Raw genomic sequence first — 9909 nt, 5'->3', positions numbered from 1 at the left:
AAATATATGGGGGAGAAAAGTCTAACATAAATCTAATAGAAGTGCCAAAAAGAGAGACAAGAGAGAATGGATGCGGGCAGTATTCAAAGAGTAATTACTAAGACTTTTCCAAGGTTGTGGAATATTTGAATCCTCAAATTCAAGAAGTACTTTTTCTTCAGCAGTATTAATACAAAGTATTCCATGCAGTGGTGAAACTGCAGAACACAAAAGATCAAGAGAAACTAGTAAAAGCATCTTTTTTGCTAGAACAGTTAAAATTTTTAATTGTGGTAAAATATACATAATGTAAAATTTACTATGTGAACCATTTTTAATTCAATAATATTAAGTATTTTCACATTGTTGTGCAACCAATCTCCAGAACGTTTCATCTTCCCAAACTGACAAGCTTTACCCATTAAACAACTCTCCATTTTCTCTGGTAACCACCATCCTACTTTCTGTCTCTATGGGTTTGACACTCTAGGTACCTAATATAGGTACCTAATATAAGTGGACTCAGAATTTGTCCTTTTGTGACTGGCTTCTTTTACTTAGCATAATGCCCTCAAGGTTCTTCCATATCATAGCATATTACAGAATTTCCTTTCTAAGGCTGAGTAATAATCCATTATGGGTATATAACACATTTTGTTTATCCATTCATCCACTGATGGACACTTGTGTTGATTCCACCTTTGGAATATTGTGAATAATGCTGCAATGAACATGCTTGTGCAAATACCTCTTTGAGACCCTGTTATCAGTTCTTCTGGGTATATACCCAGAAGCGGAATTGCTGGATCATACGGTAATTCTATTTTAAAGCAATTTTTTAAATTGTGGTATTTTCTAAAATTTAAAATTTAAAATTTTAAAATTTAAAATTGTGGTATTGACACAAGAATAGACAAAAAGAAAATTAGAAAGGAGGATACCTGGAAGTTGGTAAATGATAAAGGTGTCTGGTAAGGAATAAATGTTGATTAGGTTATGGGAAAAGAACTATCATTCATTATTGCTGGGAGTGTAAATTAGTATAATAACTGTTAATTGGCAATAGAATACACAAATTATGGTGGTTCTGGTTAATTTGGCTATTCATATGAAAATATGAAATTATATCCTGATCTTACACCATAAATAAAACTAAATTTCAAATGAAGTAGTGATCTAAGTTTGAAAAACAAAATTCTAAACTTTTGTAAGAACAAATGTCTTTATGACATTGCCATAGGGAAGAATTTGTTAAACCAGATAAAACAAAAAACAAACAAAAAAAACCCAGATAAAATTGCACCAGTCATTAATGAAAGATTTAAATTTATTATTTTAAAATTTAAAGTTTTATAAACAAAAGAGAAACCATCTTTATTCAGGTTGAAAACAAGCCACAGGCTGGGAGAATATGGTAAAATTCTGAAAATATAAACAATCCTTATAAATCTGTAAGAAAAAGACAGCTCAAGATAAACACAAATAACATAAATAGGCAATGCACAGAAGAGGAAAACTGAATGGCCAGAAAGGTTTCTGGTGATTTTTTTTAAAAAAAATATTTACCTTCACTAATAAGAGAAATTAATATTAAAATGAGATAAAGGGATCAATCCATCAAGATGACCCAAAATCCTAAAAACAGTTCTATAAAATAATCATTTTTGAAGCAAAAACTGATAGAAGTGAAATAAACTAACCCACAACTATATTTAGAAATTCCATTACTCCCTCCTCTGTAATTTGTGAAACATGTACTGTATACAATCAGTAAGGATACAGAACACAGGTCCCTAACTTGTCTGTATATTAGAATCACCTGGGAATCTTTCAATAATTCCAACAAGCCACACTTCAGACTAAATTACATTCTGTAGGACTGGGACACAAGCATTAATATTTTGGGGAGCTACAAAAGTGATTTCAAAGGGCTGTCAAATTTCTGAATTATTGATATGGAAGACCTGAACAATCCTATTAACCAACTTGACCTAATTGACATTTATGGGACATTCCACGCAATAACTGAAGAACACACTTTCTTTGCAAATGCACATGGAACATTCACGAAAATGGGCTATATTCTTTATCATAAAACAAACCTCAACAAAGTTAAAATAATTGAGATTATACAAATTATTTTCTCTGTCCACAAAGAATTAACTAGAAAAGGAATTAAACTAGAAATCCATAACAAAGATATTTGAAAACCCCCAAATAGTTGGAAATCAAACTCTGCACTTTTAAACAAAACATGGGTCACAGGGCAAGTCACAAGTAAAATTAGAAATCTTTTTAAAGTGAATTAAAATGTAAACATACCAAAATGTGGAAAGCAGCTAAAGTAATGTTTTAAGGAAACAATTTTTTTTTACCACTGCATACTTGTATGAGAAAACAACGAAAGCTTTAAATCAAGAAACTAAGCATTCACTTTAAGAAATTAGGAAAAGAAGAGCAGGGTGAACTACCTTACAGACTAGAGTTTCTGATGTCTACATGACACCACTTCTTGGAACTGACCCAGAAAACAAACAAAAAAAGAAATTAGGAAAAGAAGAGCACATTAAACTAAAAGCAAGCAGATAGAAGGAAATAATAGAGAGCAAAAATCGATACTGTTGGAAAACCTAAAACAGAAAAAAAAAAAATCAATGAAACCAAAACCAAAGGTGGTTCTTTTAAAGGAATAATAAAATTTTAAGTGAAAATCAATTACATTGTCTAATGATAGAAAGAAAAACAAAAAAACTTTGAGTAAATGAATTTGTATGTGTTCTCTTATTTAAAAAAAATAAATAAAACTCTAGGTAGACTTAGAAAAAAGAAAGACCACAAATTACCAATATCATGAATGAAAGTGGGGACATTACTATAGATCCTATAGACATTAAAAGGCTAATAAAGAAGTATTATGAACAACTTATGCCAATACATTTGATAATTTAAATGAAGTAGACAATCTCTTGAAAGAAAAAAATATATAAAAAACTCATCCAAGAAAAACAGATGACATGAATATCTGTATAGCTACATTTTAAGATGTCATTAGTAGGTTAACCTTCTGACAAAGAATACTCCAGGTCCAGATGGCTTCTCTTGTAATTTCTTCCAAATATTTTAAGAAATATCAATTCTACATAAACTGTTCCAGAAAATAAAAGAGAGAACACTTTCTAACTCATTTTATGAGGCCAGCATTACCCTGAACCTAAACTAGACAACAACATTAAAACACACAAAACTGAACACAGACACAAAAGTCCTTAACAAATTATTAGCAAATCAAATCCAACAATTGCCTCTAGGCAGAGAGCCTAGGCAATTGTGACTCTGTCTTCACGAATTTCACTTCTCTTGGGGATGATGGTCTAAAACTGATTCTAAAATTCATATGGATATACAAAGGATCGAGAATAGTCAAAACAATTTTGTAAAAGAACAAGGAAAACTCACACTGCATTATTTCAAGCCTTATTATAAAGCTAAAGCAATAAAATCAATGGGGTACTGGTATAAAGATAGATATGTAGATAAATGAAGTAGAACAGAGTCAGAAATAAATCTACACATATATGGTCAGTTGATTTTCAAAATGGTAACGAGTTAATTCTATGAGAAAGGAAAGGTTTTTTTCTTCAAATGGTGCTGAAACAAGTGGATATCAATATGGAGAGAAAATGAACTCCTGCCTCACAGCATATACAAAAATGTTCATTCAAAATTGACCATGGTACAAAACATAAGAGCAAAAATTGTGTATCTTCTAGAAAAAGACAGAATAAAATCTTTGCCATCTTGGTGTTGGCAAAATTTTTTGAGAAAGGTCACAAAAAACAACACTTATAAAAGAATTGACTAATTGAACTTGATAAAAATTAAAAATTTTGCTCTTTGAAAGATACCTTTAAGAAAACGAAAAGATAATACACACATGAGAAAAGTAGTCATAATACATTATTTAACAAATCACTTAAATTCAGAATACCTAAGAACTCTCTCCATCAAAAATAGAAAAATATTCCAATAAAATAATGGGATACTAACCAACAATTTAAAAGGAACAAACTGCTAATATGTACGAATCTTAAATATTTCTGCTGAGTGAAAATAGCCTTATTGTATTTTTATTAATATAAAGTTCTACAACAGATAAAACTTATTTATTGTGATAGAAATCAGATCAGTGGTTGCCTGGGACTGAAGATGGGAGAAGGGCTGATCGCAAAGGGACATGAGGGAACTTTCTGGGGTAATGAAAATTGTCCTGTAATATCTTGATTGGCATGGTGGTTACACTGTATATGATTGTCAAAAGTCATCTTCTGTAACTTAAAATGTATGTATTTGATTGTAATTTTTACTCAGTAAAATTGATTTTTAAAAGTGAGAAGAATACTAACCAGTGTTTGTTTAGGGTCTGCAGTGTGTTATGTATGCTACATGTGTTATTTTACTTAGTTCTCAAACAATACAGTAGGGTAAGTAATATCAACTGTTTTACAGATGAGGAAATCAAGGCTCAAAGAGTGTCTTGGACAGTATCATAGAGCTAGTGATATAGACTGAATTCAAACATCTTTTTATTTGTAAAATGAGTATCATAATACCCATGTTATTGAATTATTGGGATTGTTAGAATTAAGTAAAAATAAAGTACTGCAAAGACATTCCAAATTGAAATGACTTTGGAATCACAACCCAAAGAAGATGGGAGTGAACTTGCAGCTTCAACCTAACCAACTCATGTTCCTACTAAAACAAAAATATCAATGTTCTTCATAAGATTTAAACAAGACCCAGGGGCTGGTAACATAATAGTCGAAATATCCAGGACCAATCCACAATTATTCAGCTTATGAAAAACCATGGAAATCTCAATTCCCATAAGAGTATCAAATAAACAAGTACTGAGATGACACAAATGTCAAAATTATCTGAAGATGATTTTAAGCAGCTATTACAAAAAAGTTTGAAAACACACAATCATGAAAAATCCTGAAACAAATTATAATTGAAAATATGAACAACATAAATAGAAGATATAAATGACCAAATGTAAGTTTTAGAACTGAAAAATAAATTTATTTGATTAAATTATTAAATTTTAATGAAATGTAAAACTCTGCAAAGACTCAATGGAAGGATGGAGATAAGAGGAATGATTCAGTGAATTTGATAATTTCAGTAAAAATTACCCAATCTGAACAGAGAAAAAAGTTATTGAAAAAATGAACAAAACTTCAGGAATCTGAGGGACAACAAAAAAAGGCTGAACATTTCTGTTATCAGACTCCCAGAAGGAAAGGAAAAATAGTATGATACTGAAAAATAGTCAAAGAAATAATGGCTTTCCAAGTTTAGCAAAAGACAATTTCATAGGGGAAGGGGGTGATTAAGAACATGTCTAAAAAAAGGCTCCTGGAGGGAGGGGTATGAAAAAGATGGTTGAGAAACAATGATCTAGACACTGAGCATCAATATCACTAACATTACAAAGAGACAGTAAGATATCACTTACCTCCTCATGGAAGAATACACCACCACCTATGAAACAATCTTGTAAAAAAAAATGCAGCGTGACTTGATCAACCCGGAAATTAGCAATTTAATAGAAAATATTGACAGAGAAATATGTTAAATCTACCACCTGGATAAAATTAGCAAAATCCAGCTATGGAAAACACTACAGGACAAACAAACAAACAAAAAGCCCTTTTCTTTAACAAATATATCGCACTGAGGGAAAAAGAACAGAAAGAAAAGCTACGGATTTAAAGTCACTTAAAATACTTATTTTAAAAAGAAAAACCTATGGTTTATTTTGGATGCAACTTTGGATGATAAAAACTATTAAAATGCAAGAAAGTTATTGCCATAAAGGAGGTTATAGTTATTTCAGAGCATTCATCTTTTAAAAATTCTAGAACCAAACATATGATTGCTACATAACTTAAAAGAAGTCTTTAGAAAAACAATCTAAAAAAGATAACAAAAAAAAATCATAAGGTTAGATATATTCACAAAATGTATCAAATTTGGTAAAACAGTGCTGCTGACAATTAAGGTGTGCCCTTAAAATGAATAGGGGGGAAAAAACACCTTGAAACGACAAAAAGTTTAAGAATAGTACATCTAAGTGGATATAAAAAGGGAGTGGAAATTTTGGCAAACTGGTCATGAAGTGAACATTCATTATTAAACTATTTATTTTATACAAGGTTCCATGTTTGCAGCATATTTTTCAATTAAAAAATGGTTTTTAAAAAGTACTTGGCCATAAAAAATTCCCTTCCTCTAAATAAGGAAAAGATACAAGTACAAGCAGAAACCACTGACACTGCATAAAAAGATTTGATTATAAGATGAACATTCTTGTAATCTCGAACATGTGAATATTGATATTATAGTTCATCTAAATAAAAACACAAAATTAAAATTTTCTTCATGGAGAATGGGGGAACTCCAAATTGAAAACTGTTACAAATTGAAAACTGTTACAAGGCAATGTACTATGTGGGGAAGAAATGATAAATAATAGAATAGAGAACTTCTAAGATCATTTTGATGTTCCAGTCTGACACACTCTCATCATGTACATAAAAACTCCTATCTTGTCTTAATTAGAGGGTTCTAAACATACTGTGGATATTTTAAGGTGAAATATGCTAAATGAGGCATTTTGATAACTTTCAAGTGTAACCAGGTGTGTTCCCTGATACTTTAAGCTCATTAATTTGCAAAACATGTTTCATCTCATTCCTAAATAAGAACTCACATTTTCTTTTTACTTATTTTTTTCCCCCTTGAAAGGTTATTGAATTCATTGGAGAATGAGTGCTGTCCTGAATTTGGTTAGTGAAGAATGTATCTTACTTGTTGATACATTTTGAAACTTGGTTTCAAAACTAGACTTAATAGTATGGTATACTACACTTAGTAGTATACTACACTAATAGTGTACTACACTTAATAGTAAACTAACTAGTATACTCTTATACCATACTGCTATTTGGTAAACTAAGTTGTTCATGTATACTTTTCTAAAGATTGTCATTTCCTGATAATAACCAATCGTTGGTTAATTTGATCAGACCCATTTTCATTCATTTGTTCAATAGAGGAAATGTAAGAAACTACCAGTGCATTTTTAGAAAGTTGCTCAAATGAGAATTCAGAAGGATTTCGAGGTCTCCATGGAATCAAGCTTTGAACTTTGACAAAAATGAAAATAAGAATGATTCCATGCAGTCTTAGTGCAGTTTTCTCTAAACAAAGTATTTTCTAATCAGTGTTTCCCAAAAAGATAGATGTTTATACCTCTAGTTGTACAAGGTGAGCTTTTAAAAAATACATATTTATTTTAGTGGAAAAATATGAATAATACAACTAGTCCTCAATTTGCAGATGCTGTTGCTTAGAACATAGCTAAGTTCAGAAATGATTCTAATTAGATGGTCAATTTAATGTGGCAAAAGTTGCAATGTTGATATGAAAATGACTAGTGTGGAAAACCCTGACCTGTCAACAGTGCAGCAAGCCTTTTTTGAAGAAGAAATCTGGGTTCCAATTCTGGCTCAACCTAGATTTGTTCACTCAATTCTTCATTCATTTACTAATTAAAAAGTTTGGTTTGGTGTCCATTATGAGCTAGATACTGTGGAACATCCAAATATTTAAAATTAACCATCAGTCTGTGGAGGATGAGTCACTTTACTATCGGCCCCTGTTTCTTCAAATGAGGGCTTGGAATGGAGTTAATTTAGTTTCTCTAACATGGAGTTAAAAAACTGACAACTTCAATAAATAACACTACCAATGAGTTATAGTGGATGGTTCCCCATATCTAAGAGTCAACCTCTGATGGTTTAATTGTGTCTGACTGTCTAGCTCTTAGCAGCCTGCCTGCTGTAGGTTCTACACATGATCTTAGCCAAAAGGCCGAGAAGCGATGTAGGTTCTCAAAACATGTTTCCCGAGTGAGTTATCTTTGCACCTCTCCATTCCAGCTTTTATGATTTTTACAATTCTGTGATTCTCTATACATGAATCTACATTTTCAGTCATTTAAGTGGGCACATGTTTCACTAAAATTTTACAAAAATAATCTGGCTATAAAATCGAGATTAATCATTTGGGTCTGGGAGCATAAAGGGGATTCTGTTTTTAATATGTGTGAGGAAAATGAAGACAGACTGGTCAGGCTCCCTCACCTCACACATTCGGCTGAGCATGGCTCAGCCTGTTGTAAATACATTAATTGCGCATGTACACCCAGGTATTCCTTGGTTATATGACTCTATTATAAAGGACAATGGCTCTGACCCACTAGGAGGTGAGGGGCTGAGCTCACGTGACATAAAGTACGTCAACCTTGCCAAGGGCTCCCAGGATCTTTTTCCAACTACCTAGCTCGTGACCTGCATTTAAGGGGTCTGTGACCCAATCTGCACAGAATGGGTTTGAAGGGTCTGTGACCCAGCCTAACACTAAGCATAAAGTGATCCTTTGAAGGACATAGAAGTCAGGGTTACAGTGAGAACTACTATTTTACAAAAAAATGCACCTGAGTTACCAGCAAGGCTCTAAAATGCCTGCAGCTAATGTATTTTCCCAATTTCAGTATGGCAACATTATCCTCATAGTTTTCTGTTTCCCTGGTAACCATTTATGATAAAAAACAATCAACTTGGGAGAGTTCCTCTGTCAGGATCTGGGATTTTACACTACTCACAAGCTAACAAGGTACCTGTTTTATGAATGCTGGCAGAAGACGTGAGATGACTGTTACTCACAGCTTACCGGTGGTGTGAGCTTCATGCTTGTTTGCTTCTGTTCCCCATATCCCCCAAGTCTCACGAGGGTGAGGCGAGAGCCCCAACAGATGCCTGTACATGCAGTGGGTGGTATAGGCGAGGAACACTGAGCTTGGGGCATCTTTACTTGTATAGCAAGTGGAAGCAAGTTTGCCTTTAACCAGGGGGAGGCATTACTTCGTGCCTTAAAGTTGCTTTTTGCCAAAAAGAAAAAAAAAGTTGCTCTCTTCAAACATGTCCACGTAAGGGCTGGGTAATGACCTTGTACTCCAGTTACACTAGCAAGAACATGCAGTGACACTCAAGGCCCACGGCGGATTGCCCCTCTCCAAAATCTCTAACGCGAATAAGCTTTAGTTCTGTGACAAATTCTTGTTTTTCTTCCTCTTTCCCTATAGACTATCTCAAGGGAAATACTACAAAATATCTCAGAAAGCATTAGTGGGGTGCCCAAAGCTCAAAAAAGGAGAGAACTACACTAGCTGGAGACTGAAGAAGCATCAGTAGAAGTCAATGGCACGTTAAAAATCATGTTTTTTAAATCAAGTAGTATTTTGTGGCTCTCCTCCTAACCTTTCTCACTATTTGACCAAACTCTGCAATAATGAGAAGTAAGGATTAGCTTGTCTGTAGTTTGTTTTAAAACAAGTGGTTAAAATTAACAATCACCAGGATAGTAACACTCACCATGGCGAAGCAGATGAAGGCTTCCCAGTTGGAAGCAGAGATCTGGCCAGGCTCCCTTTCTCCTTCTCCAGTGAAGGCAGAAAAGTAGAGAAAGACTTACTACTAAGGGATAGGGGCTTTACCTGTGTCCTGCTCAGAATTGGCCTGGTCTAAAGACTGATGACACTTAGTTTAAATCAGTCCAAGTCTGCAAAGCTACACGACTATGCCACTTGTCTTGCTAGGGCAATTGTACAGTTACAGCAATCCATAACTAAAGCCAAAACATTTCATTATTTTAGTTACACTAAGTTTCCATTTGTATGGTCAGGGCTAGGGCTCACAGACCCCTCAATCCCATTGCACAGACTGGGTCACCAGACCCCTCATATGCCAGGCTGGGTCCCCAGATCCCTCACACGCAGGTCCATGCTAGGTAATTGGGAAA

This window comes from Cynocephalus volans, chromosome 9 (assembly GCF_027409185.1).
Source record: "Cynocephalus volans isolate mCynVol1 chromosome 9, mCynVol1.pri, whole genome shotgun sequence".
NCBI classification, from domain to species: Eukaryota; Metazoa; Chordata; class Mammalia; order Dermoptera; family Cynocephalidae; genus Cynocephalus; species Cynocephalus volans.
This window is presented reverse-complemented; position numbering follows the sequence as displayed.